This window comes from Crocuta crocuta, unplaced genomic scaffold (genome assembly GCF_008692635.1).
Source record: "Crocuta crocuta isolate KB4526 unplaced genomic scaffold, BGI_CrCroc_1.0 scaffold113, whole genome shotgun sequence".
NCBI classification, from domain to species: domain Eukaryota; kingdom Metazoa; phylum Chordata; class Mammalia; order Carnivora; family Hyaenidae; genus Crocuta; species Crocuta crocuta.
Genome location: NW_027530368.1, coordinates 15,682,946 through 15,700,930, shown reverse-complemented (window position 1 = coordinate 15,700,930; position 17,985 = coordinate 15,682,946). Strand labels below are relative to the sequence as shown.

The following is a 17,985-nucleotide window of genomic DNA, read 5'->3' as shown; positions in this document are numbered from 1 at the left end:
GCATCCCAACTGTCCGTGACATGCTAACAGTAGCTTGAGCGTGGACGCTCATTCCAAAATTCCAACCTATCGTTGAGGTGTCTGGCTGGCCCAGTCAGTAGAGCATGCAAATTTTGATCTCAGAGTTGAGAGTTCAAGTTCCGTGCTGGCATACAGATTACTCAAAAATAAAATCTAACAAAAAAGATCCCAACTATGCTCATATATGTCTCCATTCCGAATATCTTCTGTCCTCCAATTCATGTTCTATCCTTCTATCTTCAAACCCACGTCTACAAGATCTTCCCCAAACACTTCATCTGACAATGCTCTCTTCGTTTTCTCCATCCCTCCTAAATTTACTTTTTATATGCATCATTATGGTACATTCTATCTCGTGAAAGAATTTAACTGTTCCATAGTCTGTTTTGTATTCCTAACAATAGAATCAGTTCTTAGATGTGAAGAAGTATGTCTCACCTGGCACAACCATAGTTACTCAGCACATGATTCTCCAATATTCTATGTACAGGTTATTAATCTCTGCCAGTGCTAGTCCTCATACTTAAGTCCAATTAACCCACAGATGTTCTCCATGAAGTGGTTCATCTCAGAAACTTAGATTTTCTTGAGATTCCTTCCCCTAGCGAGAAACATATGGGCCATTTCCTTGCCGTGGCAGGAGAACCGAGTACCAACATGGAGTAACTCTGTCTTGCCTTCTCTGTGAGATCAATTTCTATCCAAGTCTCCACTGAAAACATTTTGTGCCCCAAATAATTGAAAGTTTCTATGGTGACACAACAAAGGGCTCCAATATCCTACAGTGTATTACATCTCTTCGTACACAGAGCAGTGTTAAGTATGATGTTTACTAGGATAAAACATCCCAACAGAGAAAAGCAATTCCCAAACATAGTATCACCTAGTATAATGGTTAAGAGTTTGGGCTTTAGAATCAGAGATGTGTGATTTGAAGAGTTTCTGCCTTTTACTGGCGGTCTGACTTTGGACTAGTTATAATCTATCCTTGGATGCCAAGTGTGAAAATGGGATCAGAATGACCCCCGCACAGGCTGCTTTAAATAATCAATTTAGATGATGTCGGTAAAGAACTGAGCAACATCTGGTACAAAAGAAGCATTTAATAAGTTGTGGTTGTTAAGTGTTATTAATGCGACTTTAGTCAGGTGAACTAAATACGGACCACTCCGTACATTGCTCACAAATACGGACCACTGAGGCACAAAGAAAGCATGGAAGCCAAGTAGCTAAATATAGGCATTGGTCTCGATGGATTTGGCTGTTAATCACAAGCCACTAAGTGGCCCTGTCCCAGAGGCAACCAGAAATCCTGGTGGCTTTCGAAAGACAAAATAGCCCTACGAGGGAGACGGAGAGATTCGCCCACACAGTAGACTGCTGAGCAAATATGGCATCAATGAATGGCTTAAAGTATATCTCCTACAGGACTCATAGCAACAGCTTTCATTTTCTTCTATTTTTCCTTTTAATTCTTTTCCTCGCCTGATTTGCTCTTTCCCCTTCTATCAGTAGCCCTAATCAATGCAGCAGGTCAGGTTGAAAGAATGGACAGCCTCAGAGCCACATACATTTAAACCACTTTAATGCAAATATTGATCGTAGGAGCATAGACACAGGGTGGGCTGTGTTTTTTTTTTAATGGATGTGCTTTTTTTTCTGGAGCTGTGCTACCCATGATAAAACAGATCACCATAGATCAGAATCCACCATCTTTCTGCACACAGAAATGCAGAAGTAAATCCAAAAGCGGGGCTGCATGCAATGCTAAGCTTGTGAGCCTCCAAAGTGGGTGTTTCAATAGTCTGCTGGACTATATTTTCTTAACCATTTACGCTTCTCTTCTCATACTTGCTAGATAAGCTATTTTGGTGTACACAGACATAGATTATCAGCGTGGGTGTGGTACCTTGTGTCACAAGCATAGTTGTGCAACAATGTCCACTATAGTAAGACACTTAATTCCAGCGTACACAAGATTATCAAAATATCGTATTAGATAGCCACTGTCCAAGGCAGATTTAGCAACAGAGTTCAAGTCTGCGTTGAAATCCTAACTGAGAGATCAAGGGCAGGAAAGAATTCTAAGGGCCACTTTGAAATTTGATACTAAAAAGATCTGATATTCTATCTGTAGGCATTTTTAGGTTGGACTGGAGGGGGGGAAAAAGGGAATGAAAGAAAGAAAAAGAAAACCTGCTTGTACAAAGAAAGCCTGCTTGGCTTATTGCCAAGAGAGGAGGCGTCACAAACTGGGTAGTTTGAAAGCAACACAAACCAAGCTAAAACCAAAGAAAGGAAGGGGGGAAAAACTCAACTTAAAAGCCCCAAAGGAACACCAGTTGCTTCAAAGCATTACTAGTTGCTTTCAGATGTTTTTAATTCTATTTTTTCCGATGGGTCTGTAGCTGCTGTTGTTGTGGCCTGTTACAACTGCAAAGAAAAAGACAAAGCAGCGACATTCCGCCACATTAGCGAGATGGCTGTGGGGATGGAAACATAAGTAAGGCCATCGCAACCCTCGCCACCACAAGAAGCTTTCCTGCTGCTTTTGCAGAGCTCAGCCGGCCACTGCATCTTTACGCGAAAGGGTAAATGTCATCATAGAGAGGCACTAGCAAGATGTGTACACGAGGTGGACAGAATGTTCACTGTGGGCTTATCAGCCCTAAAAGCCGCAGATAACTGTAGGTGAAGGGGAAACCGAACGGTATGCAAAGTGGGAGGGAAGCAAGGCGGAATGAAGCCTTTGACCTTGGAAGAGCTGAGTACTAGACGCGGAGGGGGAGGGCGAGGGAGAACGGAATGAGGAATTCCTTGCTGTAATATATTCGGGTAAAAATGGGGCTGTCATCTTGAGCTACAAGTTAGAAAGTTATTACTTTTAATATGCCACTACCTTAGGCCTATACTGTTATGTAAAAGAAAAATAACCTTGTGTGACAGTTTAACATTGATCGATGTGCCTGCCAAATGCAAAGAGATAAATAAGCAGGTGATGAATAAACAGCACTTCAAGTAAAGACATTACGCTGCATGCATAAAACGGCGCCAGGCACCTAGGAGCTGTGGGTGGCCGAAGGTTGGCCATTTCATGCCCACTCAGTAAAGCACACTTAATCGCTTCCAATATTTTCTGTTAAAAAGCAAGCTTAATGAGCCAATTTCACAAGCCCAGAGAAACTGATTATTATCTCTGAGTTCCAACAGAGTTGGTTGTTTTCCAAGAGCCAGTTTTTTTTTTCTTTGACTGGATAAAAACCTTTTTAAAAAAGAGAGAGAGAGAGAATGAGAGAGAGCGCGCGAGCGAGAGAGAGCGAGGGAGGAAGAGAGGGAGCGACAGAGACAGCCAGAGGGCAGGGAGTGCGGGCTCGCGGGGTCGGCGCGGCCACTAGATGGCAGTGTTACCCCGCCGTCAGCGCCCCGGCCGCGGCTCGCGACCGACTGGACAGGGCGATTGGCTCAAAGATGGGACGGTAAATACAGCTGAAAGCAGCTTCCTGAAGAGTTCATACCCTACCCTCCGCCCTCCTCGGACCCTTTGTCCACAATTATTCCATCCTCCAGCCCGTACAAGGCGCAGAGACAAAAGGGGCAGCCCCCGAAGGGCCTCCCTCCTGCTAAGAGCCCAGGGCTCTGATTATTCTTCTGTGCAGCCGTGTTTCACAAAGTACCGGCGGCTTTTCTACCCGGTTAGAGCGAGTTCTTCCGGGTGTTTTTGTACCCTTGGGGGCTTGCAATCTCTGTATCCCTCACAGGGCTAAGCACGTGGCCACCCTAGGGGCTGAAAACCTCTGGAGGATGTAGCAATGTAGCTTTTCACCATTTACTTTTTCCCTGCCTCTTTCTCTTGCACTCTTTTTTTGCACCTCTAATTAAAAAATGACTGAAAAGAATTTACCCTCAAAGGTATAAAGTTCTCAGTGAAAAGATTCCGAGTAGAGGCGGGGGAAGAGTTTCCCCTTAGGAAGCCAGGTGGCCTTCAGGGGCCGGGAGTGTGCATCTTCCTTCAGCTACACAACACGGTGAAAAATACAGAAGCACGGGGTAATTTTCACCAACTGCAGTTTTTCAATCGCCACTAGCAGAGAAGACCCAGCAACTAGACCTCAGCATATAATTAACTCCGATATTAAAAACAAAACAAAAAATTTAAATGAACTGCTGTTAGGTTCTAAATTGAGATGCACGTTAATTATTTATGAATATTCATAGGAAACTTGAACAATTTCCAAACTTGGCCTTTAGTTTCTCGTCAGTTAACCAAATAATTGATGTGTGGGTTTTTTCTTTTTCTGCAGGATAAATTTTTGTACATGTGCAACAGAGCTATCAAATTTATTAAGATTTTTGAGATTCGTTTTTGTCTTCTGATGAATCAAAAGGGAATAGACTTGGTTATGGAGAAAAAATAAGTTTTCGTCTCTTGTCTCTTGCTGCTCGTTGCCTGTAAAGGAAGAATGAAATGACACTCAGTGAAGATTGGTCAGTCATGGGAAAGAAAACTGGGATATTTGAGGAACTTTCAGAAGAAGCAGATTAAAATTTAACTTTGTGTATGTGAATGGTGAAGTAGAGGAAGGAAGGGCAGCGGGAAGTGTTTGGGAGGTGGAAAGTGGGCACAGAAATGAAACCAGTAAGACTAAAAAGGTGCCCAACACCCAAGAACTTATTATAGGTAATTATAATCATGGCCACTATTCTTATTCAATCACTCTGAACAAAAATCCCCTAGCTATCCCTGAGTTTCACTTCAACATTCTAAATATTTTTTTAATTTATTTATTGTTGAGACAGACAGAGTGAGAGAGAGAGAGAGAAAGAGAGAGAGAGAGAACACAAATGAGGGAGGGGCGGGGGGGGGGGCACAGAATCTGAAACGGGTCAGCACAGAGCCTGACATGGGGCTCTAACTCAAGAGCCATGAGATCATGACCTGAGCTGAGGTTGGACGCTTAACCGACTGAGCCCCTTCACTTCAACATTCTTGCCTCTGCCTCACCTTCCTCACCAAGGGTCCCTGCCCACTGCCCAGATTTAAACCTCTTCCAACCCACTGCCACAGGGCCAGCTCTCTGTCTCTGAAGAGCTAGCTCACCAACCAGAAGAACCCATCTCTGCTGAAATATTAACCAACAGCCACACTGGATTTTCCATTGACTTCAGAACTCTGTGTCTGAATTGTAACCAGGTATTCATTAGGGCTGCTCAAAAGAAAAGTATCATGAATACCCCTGATGCCTCGGTTAAGTCTTCCATTACAAACAAAATGCAGCAAAACAAAATACAAGAATGAAAAGGTACGTGTGATAACCAACCTCAGAAATCTGTCATTTCAGTGATTCAGTCAACCAACAAAAATCGTCTCCTGTTCTATGCTTGGCACTGTGTCGGTGCTGGAGACAGACAGCCGACATTCATGTATTGCTTTCAAGGAGCTCACTGGCTGGTGGTTTCAACACAGTGAGAGAACAGAGAAGCTGGTGCTGCCCACAGGTGCCTCCCCCTCCAGATCCGGCGAGGTCCTGAAGGCTACTGTAATTGGGAGTGGGCTCAGGGCTCAGGGGATAATTAGTTTCCTAGGGCTGTCCTAACAAGTTACCACAAACCGGTTAGCTTTAAAGGACAGCAATTCATTCTCTCACAGTTCTGGAGTCTAGCAGTCTGAATTCAAGGTGTTGCCGGAGCTGGTGCCTTCTATCCTCCAGGGAGAAGAAAACATCCGTGTGTCTTTCCTAGCTTCTGGTATTACAACCGTCTTTGACATCCCATAGCTTGTAGACAGAATACCCCAGTCTCTGCTTCTGTCTTGATGAGGACTTCTTCCTGGTGTTCCTTCTCTTTTTCTTATAAAGGCATCAGTCATATTGGATTTAGCCTTCTTCTTCGCTAATTACATCTGCAAAGACCCTATTTCTTTTTTTTTCTTTTTTTTTTTTTTTTTTTTTTTTTTTTTGCAAAGACCATATTTCTTAAGATAACATTCTGAGGTGCCTGATGAACATAACTTTGGGGAGGAGGGGACACTATTCAACCCAATGCAGAGGGCATTTTAGGCAAGGAATTCAGAGAAGAGAAAGCCTCCTAAGAGTTGCAACTTGTTCCTTGCAGCTTCAGAGTAAGATGCAAAAGAAGTATGGGAAAAGTTGGATTGGAAAAGGAGGCTGAAACACATCAAAAAAAAAAAAAAATCTTACATGGGACTTTAAGGAGTTTGGATATTGCACTGAAAGGTGGTTAAAAAAGGTGGTTTTGGGCGCACCTGGGTGGCTCATCAGTTGAGCGCCTCACTTCGGCTCAGGTCATGGTCTCACGGTTCTTGAGCTCAAGCCCCCCATCGGGCTGGCTGCTGCCAGCATGCAGCCGCCTTTCGGATCTTCTGACCCCCTCTCTTTGCCCCTATCCTGCTTGTGCTTTTTCTTTTTCAAAAATAAGAAATAAACAATTTTAGTAGGGTTTTAAGCAAGTAAATGTTAAGAATACATTTTGCTAGGAATATAGATATTTGGAAAGTAGTGAAATTGGAGGCAGGTGTATTAGTTGGGGTGGTGTTGCAGTAATTCAAGATGAGACTCTAACAACACTGCCTCTGAGGATGAAAGGAGAAATATATTTGGATTTTTAAATAATAAATTATAATTTTCAGAACTTTAAGTGGGCAGAATTAACAAAATATATATTGTTGAAGAGTAATGATGTGGGAAGCTGACAAGGGTCCCAGCCTTGACCAAGAATTCTGGCCTAAGCTATGAAGTTAATCATCAAATCATTATGCAAGGTCAGAAATAGATTTTTAAGAAGAAACAGACTTGAAGACTAGAACACATTGGAAAGTGGTTCAATTCTGTGTATGACGTGTGTGTGTGTGTGTGCATGTGTGTGTGTTGATATATGCATAAGAGAGGTGGGATTTCTACTGTGTCATATTCATGTAAAACACCAATACTTAATTTATACCTAAGGTGAGACTTTCACCTCTTTCCAAGATCTCTAAATAATGAAGATACAGCCACAGACAGCAACTTGACCCACTAAAGAGATGTGAAGAGGGAGAAAAATGGCAGTATTTCCACTTCAGACAGAACACTTCATTAAAAACAATCCTCAATAAATATTGAAACAAAGGTACTTTTCCCTCATTTATCACCAACCCACTCACCTTTTACTCATTGATATGTTCAATGACCAGTGTGTTTGCAGTACTTATAAGTACTCATGCTCTTTCTTAAGTGGTCAGGAAGATGATCACAGAACAAGATCTTCAACTGCAATAAATAGAACACTACACATTTAATACACACCAGCAAAATGGGCTGTAGTATTTAGTCAAACAAAACCAAAATTCAGTTCAACTCAGAAAAAAAAAAAAATTGAAGCACCGAGCTAATTATAGCCTCTGATAGTCTTCTCAGCATATGAAATGTATATGCTGATAATTAATCTGATGCATGAGGTGAATTTGTACCAAGAAAAAAAAAAAGAAAGGAAAGCTAATACGATGCACATAATTCCTACCAATTCTGAAGCAACAGAAGCTCCTACCCCGTTTCATGAAGGTTCAAGACATTTTAAAACATACTCAAACTAGTGTAAATTGATTCTCTACTTTTGGTGTAAATTCAAAAAGAAGTTATTTCTGAGATTTAAGATTAATGCTAAGTTAGAAACAAAAACACGAAGGTCACAGAACTGCCGAAGGGTAAATATAGTCAAGGACAGGCAGCTGCAGCTCTAATTATCCATTAATCTTACATATTCTATACATGAGCACAGAAACACTCAATTGCTGCTGTATTTAGAAAACTACAATAAAGGACGTAATTAGAAAGAGAAGAGGAAGGTAACTTAAGCATGCCTGCAAAACACATAATTTTCAGAAAATGCTAAAACATACAATAGATTTCCTACTTGAATCTCTCAAACGGAGACTTCTCCTTGAAATCTTGAATTACAAGAGATGTACCTTTCTCCATAATATTAAGAACAATTACCCGTGACTCTTTTTTAATCTAGAAAAGTGAGCAGATGCCATTTTCACATTATTTTATAGATTTATTGCAATAGAGATAAGTAAATTGATTGGTCAAGAGATTGCCTTTATATTAGGATAAAGACCATAATTAAAGAGAAACCTCTGTGAAGGGTCAAAATAATCAAGATAGTATCTTCGTTAATATATTTTGGAAACAAAACCAACAGCACTGCCAGTATGCCATTACGCTCTCCTACATAAATACCCTAATTCTCCATCTCTGAAGCCCATTGGTATAAAGTGTCAGGATTTCCATATTTCCATATTTAATGTATTCTAAAAGTCCAAATTAAAATATATTAATATTTCATAAGACTATATATATATACATATATGTATACACACACATATATTGTGCATGTGTGTGTATACCCTCCCGGGGCATACTTTTTTTGTTCCAAGTAGCTTACTTTGTGTCTGTGTTTTTAACCTTTTTCAAGTCACTAATAAGCACTAATCCATTATAAGTATGCAAAGGCTCAATGCCCCAGTAACTAATCTAGGCTGAACTTGACACTGTATCTACAACCATATAAAAAAAATGTTTTAAGTCTGTCCTATTTGTAAGTATTAAAAGATTTTTTCCTCAGGTTTTTGACCAAGTTGATAGCCTCGCACATAACAGGTGCTCAACAAAGGCTGTGGAGGGAAGAAATGCATATGCCAACAAGGACAAGTCACCTTCCTCATTAAAATATTCCCCTGTTACATGTTTCATTCTTCCCTTCTAGACTCTCCCCTTTACAACTAACTACCTTTCTGATTAGTTAGTGGATTCCACTGTGTATACTTTACTACATGTACTTTATTTTTTAAAAATTTTTTAATGTTTTATTTATTTCTGAGAGAGAGAGAGAGAGAGAGAGACAACATAAGCAGGGGAGGGCCAGAGAGAGAGAGAGACACAGAATCTGAAGCAGACTCCAGGCTCTGAGCTGGCTGTCAGCACAGAGCCTGACGCGGGGCTCAACCCCACGAACCGCGAGATCATGACCTGACCTGAAGTCGGACGTTTAACCAACTGAGCCACCCAGGCGCCCCTACATGTACTTTAATAGGTATTCTTTGGACTAAAAAAATAAAAATAAAAAAGGCAAAAAAAAAAAACCCCAAAACAAATAAAGCCCAAACCCTACCTGATAAAAGTGACTTAAGCTGTGCTGTTAATACCAACTAAGAACTAGGTGATCCTTAGCTGTTCAGACTATCGTGTCATTGTGTATGCTCTCCCTTGCTAAAAGGCGCACCCATCAGGAAAATCCAGAGGAAAGGGACGTCATCGACTTATTTATCAGGCAACACTGTAGATTTAGATATTTCTTACCATTTCATTTTTTTATTAAATAAAATAGATTTTAAGTTTCACACTTTATTTTAATCCCATTGATGAGAATATTCTAGAAACTGGAGAACAAGTATCAAAAGAATAGATTGTGTAATTTTTAGCTTTCATAGCATGGTAATACTAAACTACCATTTTGACCCTGAGGAAATACACAGCCTAATAAAAGGGTCAGGTTTCCACACAGCACCAAGAGGCCTTGTGGAAGCCAGAATGACCTTGGCTTGACCCCCAGCTCTGGAAGGTACATGCTGCTGAACTCACATCTCTATTTCCTCACCTATAAAACAGACAGATAAGTAAACCTCAACTGTTTATAATGAGAATTGTAAGGGTAATATATATAGTTTAATCCAGGTTTCTATATATGCTAGATTCCTTGACTTTGACCCTTCCTCATTAAAAAAATTCTATAGTTCACCGCTTTCTTAAACAAGATATACATCATGAAATTAATTTTCCTTGACTTTTCTAGCTGAGGGGTTATAATACATTATTTTATCCATATAGCCATAAAAAGGCTTTGTTTACATTTAAAAAAGTTTTACTCTTACAGAATACACAAAATGTTTGCTTTCATCACTTATGAGAAAGCTTTTCTAAACTATATTTGTTCTTTTCCTTATTTTAATGAAAGTATAAACTTAATAACTGAATAGATGCATATTTATTTGAAAAAGGACATAAAAACACAAAGAAGAAAATTAAAATCACCATAATCTTCTCACTCAGAGATAATTACTGCTAATTTGGGGGGCTTTATGTTCATCCTATGTATTTGAATGAGATAATTGCCTGTGTGCTGCTCTGTAACCTTTTTACACTCATTAATATTTTATGAACAATTTGAATGCCTGAATAGTCTTAAATTGTCTACATAATATATAATATGAAGATCATTTTAGTGGCTGCATATTATTTTATCTCATGGATATACCATAAATTACTTAATCAAACCCATATTGTTAAACATTTAGGATTGCTGTTGATTTTAAGCAAGATGGAATATAATGAACCAGCAAGTACTCATGATCTAGCTTCAAGGATTGTCCACTGTGGTCAGTCTAAATTCCATCTATACTCTCTCCTATCCCCCATCTTACCTTTAAAGGATAAGAACTCTTGCAAAACATAATCACAATACCATTGTCACACCTCAAAAAATTTAAAATAATTTTTGTATCAAGTATCTAAGCAGTGCTTTCTCTCTCTCTCTCTCTCTGTCTCTCTCTCTCTCTCTGTCTCCCTCCTTTTTTCTCACCCTTCTTCCTCCCTTCCTCTCCAAATTGATCAACATCCAAATAAGATCCCTACACTGTAAATAGCCAATAATTCTCTTTAATCAGGAGATTCCTCTCCTTTCTCTTTTTATTCCCTTGCAATTTATTTTGGGGGAAAATAAGATAAAGAAAAAATAGTTCAATGGATCTTTGGTATTTCTCATGTCCTGAATTTTGCTGATGGCACCATCATTTATAACATTTAGTGTGTTCCTCTGTTGACTGTATTTACTAGAAATTGGTACTTAGATCTAGAATTTTGCTCAGATTCAGGTTCCACGTTTTGGCAATATTTCACAGGTAGTATGGTCTGCTGCCCTCAGGAGGCACATCGTGTTGGGTTGTCAGTCTTTTCTGATGTTAGCAGATCCATTACTGATCCATTAACCGGAATTATGAAATAGTGATATTCTAATTATAATAGTGTTCCTAATGTGGATAACATGCAATAGCTAAAATCTTATACCTAATTTTTGTTATCATCTATGTGCATATGTTTATACTTAAGAAAAACTCCTAAAACTAAAATATCTGAATTAAAGTAAATTTACATTTCAAATTTACATTCCCCTAAATGTCATCTAACTGCCCTCCAGGAAAGTTGCGCTAACTTGCATCTCACTGTCGGGTGATTACTGTCTTAAACATTTATGTTAATGTGTTTGCCAAGAATGAGAAATTCAATGCAGTTTCCTTTGCAGTGTTTTGCTTACCAAGAGGATAGAGCACGTTTTCCTTACATTTAAATTTGTATTTCTTCTGTTGTAAATTGTAAGCTCTTGTTATTTGATTATTTTTCTTTTATGTATCTATCTTTTCTTTCTTCTTTTATCCTCCCCAGGTTCTTCGATATACTTTGTTAAGTATTAAAGAAACATGACCTTTGATGAGGAGTAGCACTACTGTCATATATAAAGACACCACGTACCTGTAATATCCAATTGTTCTCCACGCTGCCGCATTTGACTAGCCTAACACTTTATGCGAGAGCTTCATCAAAAACTGCAGAGCAGACATCTTCAAAACAACCTGAAGATGACTGGCATACTATTTTAGGAATGGTGTTTTAGTTCATTTCAATGAGGGGCTGAGGTAACTGGCCTGGTCTGCCATTGTTCTCGGCAAATGATTTTCATTTCAGTTTGTTTTCCTCTTATAATTTAACATTATGCCAATTCATTTTCTAGTAGCATTGTGCTTAAAGAACACAGAACATCATACTAAGTAGAGGAGGCTCTACAAAAATCCCTGTACCCCATATAGAAATTATAGATTCATCCGTCTCCTGACTTTGCAAGCATTTTGCACCCTCCTCCAAAGAATGAAAAGCAGTATTTTCATTATGATGCATTTAAAAGGTAGTAAGGAGCCCATCACGTTGAATCACTATAAATAGAAAGGTTGACTATTGCCATTTAAGAGTCCTGTACCTACCCATGCCACATATCTTAGAACAGGCCCTCATGCTGGAAACAGTCATGCTTATTCAGTCCAATTTTTTAAATACATTCCTCTGAAAAGCAGAATTACAAATTATTGAAAGTCTAGGGCTGACACATTAGAATTTATGCCATCTAAGCCCAGATCTAAAATGAGAAACCATAATGCTATTTAGGAAGAGAGGTGGACTGTTAAGCCTACCTGGTGGGCAAAATACTTAGAACTGAAGAGGTAGCCAAAAGATAAGTTAGGTCTTGGCCACATCAGCATTGATTTGTGTATTCAAAGCATGCAAATGAATGAATTAGGGCTCACTCCAATTAGTTCCAATGGTAGCCTGGTTTTCCAATTTCAAGCATACATAATGGAGATAATACAGCATCTCATGAAAAACGGAAAAGGGAGAAAAGAAGGAAAGCAAGGACAGAGGGAGGAAGCGAAGGAAGAAAGGAAAACAACTTGCTAAAAATATTCTTCTTTCATTTCAGAGAAAACCAACTTTTAATTATTATGAAATGACCGCAATGCTCCCTTTCACTAAACTCAGCCCCATAATTGTCTTTTCAGTTAAACTCCAGACAAGTCCATCTTGGAATTTTAAGATAATCCCCTTTTAGTGCTTAAATAAACCAAAATACCCCACATTAATTTCCTTAATAGATTACAGATGAGCACAGCTGAAAATGTAATCAGGGGTGCCTGGGTGGCTCAGTCAGTTAAGCATCCAACTTTGGCCAGGTGATGATCTTGCGGTTCATGAGTTGGAGGCTGGCATCAGGCTCTGTGCTGACAGCTCAGAGCCTGGAGCCTGCTTCAGATTCTGTGTATGTTTCTCTCTCTCTCTCTGCCCCTCCCCCACTTATGCTCTGTCTGTCTCTCTCTCAAAAAACAATAAACATTACAAATTTTTTAAATGTGATCAAAATTCTAAACTATTTCAAGGCAGAAAGTAAAAAAATTTCACCTCTTTAGAAATGAAAAATCTTCCTCAAAGATGGTTATTTTGAATCATGTGTATCAACACTGACAAGGAAGGCCTAACTGTGTGGCCTGAGCATTGTTTGAGCTTGCTGAACTCCGTAAGAGAGCGAGTAGGCCTCCCTCATAGAACTACTTTAAAGATTAAAAAACGGAATACATATAGATCCTTCATACAGTGACTGACAGAGATGTGCTCAGTGAACATTAGTTACTGCTGTCATCATGATGATGATCACCACCATTATATCATCAAAGTGTCTGGAAAGTTTTACATCAAAATATGTGACCTACAGAAAAAGTTCTGCTCCTCTGGTGAGGGTGCCTTATTATACAATATATCTGTAGCTTGAATAGTAGCCACCTAGTGAAATCAGTAGTTCCTAATGGTGGGCGGAGGTTGTGAATTTGCCCCCCAGGAAATATTTGTCAGTGTCTGGAGACATTTCTATTTGTCAAAAAGCAGTGGTTGCCTGTTCCGGAGCTGTTGTTACTGTTGCCTAGTGGGTAGAGGCCAGGGACACCGCTAACCATCCCACGGTGCACAGGACAACTCACAACAATGGGCAACGATTGGAGCCCAGATGTTAACAGTGCTGAGGGTCAGAACTATGGAGCGTCGTCAACATATTCTGAACAAACACCTCCACAAAGAAATATTCAGGCTCGTGCCAAAACCAAATTTTTGAAATCTCCCATGTATCTGCCTACTTTATATTTAACTACAAACAGGATTCTGAAACAGTTCACACAAATTCACTCGATGAAATAGGATGGACAAGACCCGCTGCCTCAAAAAGCTTACTTTTCATGTTCAGTTATGTTGCCCACTTAAAGAGCCATGAATGTATCATTCTTATCTGCATGCTCCGGTAGCTTATTTATACCTTTTGGGGGAAATTCTTAAGAGGGACTAGCAATCCCTTACATTTGATGTTGTAATTTCTAAAATGTATATTTATATCTTAATGACTTAAGTAGGAGAAAAAGGACACCGTGAATACATGTTCGCCATATGGAAAAGACAATGAGGTTTAGTAATTAAAACTGCAAAGGTAAAGAACTATGCAGTAATTAGAACACTGATTAATCAGCTGATAATTTTATCTTGATTAATGCTGCTGGTTTCTCTTCTTACTGACCTAGGAAAGGTAGGTTTAGACCAATTAAATATAAATTATTCTCCTTTTTTTACATTCTGGGCAGCTTCCAGTATTCTAAGTCATACTACATTTAAGAAGTACTATTGAAATGCTTTTACTAAATTGGGCAGCTCAACAAAAGATGGAATTGGGTTTATGTTCCAAACATGCTCATGCTTTTATCTAAGGCTAAATTACACAGAACTGTTTTATTTCAATATTATCCCAAGGAATACTAAAATTCAGGTAAATTGCTATTTGAAAAAAAAACCCTCTGATAACATTCAAACAGTTAAAGAAAAACAACTAAATTTTACTAAGTATAATATGAGAAATCAGAAGAGCTGAAGTTGAATATAACTAGTTATTACAAATAGGGCCTCACTTCTTTAAGTTTATTTATTTATTTTGGAAAGACAGAAAGAGCATGAGCAGGGGAAGGGAGCAGAGAGAGAGAATCCCAAGCAGGCTCCACACCAGCAGTGCAGAGCCCGACATGGGGCTCAAACTCACGAAACTGTGAAATCATGATCTGAGGCGAAATCAAGAGTTGGAGACTCAACCGACTGACGCATCCTGGGCCTTACTTCTTGGAATCCTGTGGCTGTGCTAGTTAACAGGACACATGATTCCAGTATTAGGGGGACACCATCGCTAATTCTTAGCCAATCAGTTTTCTTTTTTTCAATTATTATTATTTTTTTCAGGTTTATTGAGATATAATGGATATACAGCATTGTGTAAATTTTAGGTATACAACAATACGATTTTATATATGTATATATTGTAAAATGGTTACCACAATAAGGCTCATTAACACACATTTACTAATGTGTGTGTGTGTGTGTGTGTGGTAAAAACTTTTAAGGCCTATTCTCTAGCAAATTTCAAGTTTACAATACAATATTGTTAATTATAGTCACCATGCTGTATATTAGATCCCCAGGACTTATTTATCTTATAACTGAAGTTTGTATCCTTTGGCCACCTTCCTCCATTTCACCCACCCTCACTCCTCACCAGCAACTGCAAATCTACTCTCGATTTCTGTGAGTTCAGTTTTTAAGTTGTCACATATAAGAAAGATCAGACAGCATTTGTCTTTCTCTGGCTTATTTCACTTAGCACAATGCCTTCAAGGTCTATTCATGTTGTTGCAAATGGCACAATTTTCCCCTTTTCCCCCATGATTGAATAATATTCCATTGTGTATATATACCACATTTTCTTTATCCATTCATCTGTTGGAAGATATTTCGGTTGTTTCAGTGTCTTGGCTACTGTAAATAATACTGCAACGAACGTGGCAGTGCTATAGTAATATAGCGATTTCAGTTTCCTTCGATATACACACACAGGTGGGATTTCTGGATTATATAGTGTAGTTCTATTTTTAATTTCTTGAGGAAACACCATACTGTTTTCCATAGTGGCTACACTACTTTACATTCTCACCAATAGTGCATAATGGTTCCCTTTCTCCACAACCTCACCAGCACCTGTTACCTCTTTATTTTTTATTTTTTAAATTTTTTATGTTTATTTATTTTTGAGAGAGCCAGTGATCAAGAGAGCACAAGCAGGGGAGGGGCAGAGAGAAAGATAAAGAGAGAACCCCGAGCAGGCTCCATGCTGTCAGTGTGGAGCCCAATGAGGGGCTCAAATCCACAAACTACAAAAAGATCATGTCCTGAGCCAAAATTAAGAATCAGATGCTTAACCAACTGAGCCACCAGGTGCCCCAGAACTTGTTATCTCTTACCTTTTTTTATAGTAAGCATTCTAACAGGTGTGGTGTGATATCTCATTGTGGCTTTGATTTGCATTTCCCTGATGATTAGTGATGTTGAGCACCTTTTCATGAACCTGTTGGTCATTAATACATCTTCTTTGGAAAAATGTCTACTCAGGCCCTTTGGCCATTTTTAAATAGGAATTTTTGTTTTTGTTTTTGTGTTTGCGGTGTAAGAGTTCCTTACCTGTTTTAGATGTTAACCTCTATTGGTATGTGGTTTGCAAATATTTTTGCCCATTCTGTAGGTGGCTTTTTCATTTTGTCAATCATTTCTTTTGCTGTGCAGATGTTTTTTAGTTTAATGTAGTCCCACTTGGTTTTTAGTAGCATCACCTCCTCCAGTGATTTTTTTCCTTAGCTTGTAAATTTTTATCTTTGTTGCTTGTGCTTTTTTTNTGTTGCCAAGACCCAATGTTAAGGATTATTTCCTCCCATGTCTTCTTCTAGTAGTTTCACAGTTTGCCAATCAGTTTTCTAGAATAGATCCCCTAATACACATAAAGACAGCAACTTTTTAAGCTTCCCGAATTCCACAGGAAGTGTATCAGTAGACTTTTTTTTTTTAATTTGAAAAGATCTATAAAAAATAGTCAGAAGGACTAAATGAAAATAATTTAGAAAAATCTTTCTTCTTTACACTTAAAATGACTTCACTCCAGTGACAAAGAAATTTTTATGAAGCCCAGCATATAATATTCCCTACCTCTCTAAAATACTTGAAATATTCATGATCAAACAACAAAGCTAAACCAAAGACTCTCCAGTTTAAATTTTGGTATGTTTCTATTTCTAAAAAGTCCAGGTTATATATGGTAGCTAACTCAATGTCCAAGATATCAAATAATTCTAAAGTTGTTGACTAGAGAGATAATAATATTCATTTAAAAATATTCATTGAACTTCCTCACCAGAAACTATCATTACCAACACCAATCCTCACAATTTATTATGTACTTGATATATACTATGCTTTATAAAGATGGTTTCACTTAATTCTCACTACGGAGCAGGCCCCATTATTCCCATTTACTATTAAAGAAACGAGACTTTAGAGCAGTGAATCAATTTGTCTGTAAGTACAGCTAGAAAGGAGTAGTTTGCAAGGTTCTATGGGACAGATAAAAGTGAACAAGACACACCATGTGTTGAGTGATTACACGTCTACTAGGGTAAAACAGATGTGTAATAACTCCGACTCAAACTGTGGTAACTATTTACTTAGGGCACCTAGCCAGACCTAGCAATTAAAGTAAAGTCACCATTTCAGATGAGGATCTTAAAAATTGTTTTTCTGCCATAGACCATGTTGATGTCCTTAGAATACTATAAAGCCACATATTCACAAAAGAATATGAAAATCGACTACATTTAACCAAAGTAGATATAAACCAGGATGGACAGAGATGTTAGAGAGGAAGAACAACCAAAGTTTTTTTGATGTCCTCCACTAGGTGTTCATTATTGTGTCCCATAATATAATATATATGACAGATATGCTTCCCTCAACTTGGGTATCTTCTCATCTTACTAGGAAATAGTTCTGAAATCTCTGAACTAGACACCGGACACCATTAAGTGAAATATAGTAAATCACCACACTGAATATCATTGCAGCCTGTGGTTTGCTGGATCTTGTCCTCATCTTCTAATGCAGGATCCAATCTCGTCTATCTAGAAGGTCTTGATAGATTAATTTGTGGGAAACCAATCTCCTCCATCTTTTCCTATTCTATGCCTGCCCCATGTATGTGTCTGGTCCCAGTCTCCAGCCACTGCTCAGGTTGTAAAGGTGACAAAGGGGCTAGCTTTCCATAGATGAATGCCTTTATAGGCTCCAGTTTGAGAAGGAAATGTCAAGGCAGGAATATGGGTACTCATAATCTTAGAAAACTGTGTGTGTGTTTTTGTGTGTGTGTGTGTATGTGTGTGTGCACGTGTGTATACACATGTGTATG

The 17,985-nt window shown here is 38.7% G+C and overlaps 1 long non-coding RNA gene across 1 annotated transcript; it reads right to left on the bottom strand.

Moving 5' to 3' along the window:
* Positions 1 to 1,426: 1,426 nt before the first annotated feature.
* Positions 1,427 to 16,317, bottom strand: LOC144233500 (uncharacterized). The gene is made up of 3 exons (XR_013335687.1): positions 16,215 to 16,317; positions 7,181 to 7,286; positions 1,427 to 4,468 (listed from the first exon to the last, which is right to left on the bottom strand). It is a non-coding gene; the product is annotated as an uncharacterized LOC144233500 (long non-coding RNA).
* Positions 16,318 to 17,985: the final 1,668 nt, after the last annotated feature.